A 2,116-nucleotide genomic window follows, 5' to 3' on the forward strand; every position below is an offset into this window, starting at 1 on the left:
CACACACACACACACACACACACACACACACACACATCACTCTACTCCCCCTGTGGCTGTCATCAAAAGCAGCCGCTCTGCCCTACACTATGTAAAAGTAATCGCTTGCTTTTATTCTCTCTGGTCTCAGCTTCTCTTTTCGTCCCGCTCATTCCTGTCTTTTGTGATGACTTCCAGTCATTCTACGTCATCCCACCTCTCCGACACCTTTCCTACCACCCAACAGTTAAGTGCATTTACAGACTGTTTCAGATAGGGCTGTCATACATATTTCAAAGGCATTTCAAAGCACATTCAAAGGCTACACAGGGCGTACTTTTGCACTGTGGCTTTTTAAAGTCATTTTTTGTTCTTGAATAAGACATTCATTGAATGTAATGCTCTAATACTTGCTCTAGCATTAAATTTACTTTTGCTTTTCACAGTGGGTCACTAAAATATTTGACGTGTCTTTTATGGACTTAAGGGGATGTCTTGCATTGGAAGAAAGTAATATACAGTATATCATTTATTAATTTACTACAGAATTTAAAAATGACTCATATTTAAAATGCCACAAGCAAACAACTTCAAAGGGTTCTCCTTCAAACACTGTTGATGATTGTAAATTATATTTCTTATTGTGATTCACTGCTATATATATTGATATTTTGCAATTATAGAGAACGTAGTATTTGTAATAGTTGTGCATGCTCATTTACTGATGAAGCTACAGTATTTACAGTAATATATGTAAGATGCATGTCAGTATAAAATAGCAAAAATCAATATTATTTGATAGATAATTTGTCATTTTTGATGTGGGGTTACCATTGTGGAAACCTTTAGAAATACTAATACAACAAATAGTATCGCTACATACACACAAATAAACATACAGAGATACACATTTGAATAATGATTCACTTAAGAAACACAAACATTAAAAGTGTGGTTATGAAAAAAATAAAAAATAAAACCCACACACACCAATTATGACAAATGGAAAACCATACAATGAATTTCCTCCTTTGATGCTGTTATGGAAATTTTTTAATTCACCTGCACGTCTGATCGTCCACATAACCCCCACCCAGGATCTTAGAATGCTGGGAAGTGTTAATAATATTTAAAGTTAAACGCCATCTGTTCCCAGGGCCTAACGTGAATACCAATACGACCGGCAAACGTTGCAATTAATGGAGCCAAGATGTCAGAAACACCGGAGAGGCAAGCTTCGAGCCTCCTGCTTCAGGAAAAGAGAGGCAGATGTGATGTGATGTGAGCAGAGATGACTTCTCTGTTCTCGGGGGAAAAAAACTCCTCTTGTCCCCCATTTCGCTACCTCCATCTGCCCATATGGGCGAGGATCCCCAGTATCATCTTTACTTAGGGGAATCTGTTTTGAAATATATCGGCTTTATAAATGCCTGTCTCTTTCTATTTGAATGTTTTTACACAGAGCCGAGAAGCATCAGTCAGGTAAATGAGAGGCATGCTGTTTTTTTTTCTAAAATAAAAGCAAATAGCATTTGCCCTGCCATACACAGTTTGTTGCCGCAGGGATGTTCTGTTTGTGTTTGTGTCTGTGAAAAGGAAGGAATTTCAGTTGTTTGTTAAAAAAAAATAGTATTCAGACGAGAAGAGAGAAGCAGGCATTTATACACTTCACATTACTGACTAATGTGGATGAATTTGAAAATGTATAATTTATGGGTGGAAAGTTCTTTTCTAATGCATATCAGTGTTTTCAGATCCTTATCAAAAAGTTTTCTGTCAACATTGATATCTCTTCTTTTCCTTATTTTCAAGTAATGGCAGTTGGGTAAACACAAAATGGTGCTTTGAGGCTATGATGTGGTAAAGAAAACTCAGCTCTCTCGCCTCGGAGTTTCTCTGGCATTATTTTCATTAGTTTCAGTACAGCCAGTCACATAAAAAGGGAACGGCCTTTCTCCTTGTTTTGCGCCAGGTTATATCTCAAATTCTCACTTTTTAAAATCTGCTCTAGAAATAAATGTATACATTGAATTCACGGTTTTATAGTTGTGTAGTCATCACATTACATTTTTAGACAATTGTATCCATAGCAAATGAGATTTGGGGAGCAGTGTCTTGCTCAAGAACACATCAACAT

The sequence above is a fragment of the Etheostoma spectabile genome, chromosome 20 (assembly GCF_008692095.1).
Source record: "Etheostoma spectabile isolate EspeVRDwgs_2016 chromosome 20, UIUC_Espe_1.0, whole genome shotgun sequence".
NCBI lineage: Eukaryota > Metazoa > Chordata > Actinopteri > Perciformes > Percidae > Etheostoma > Etheostoma spectabile.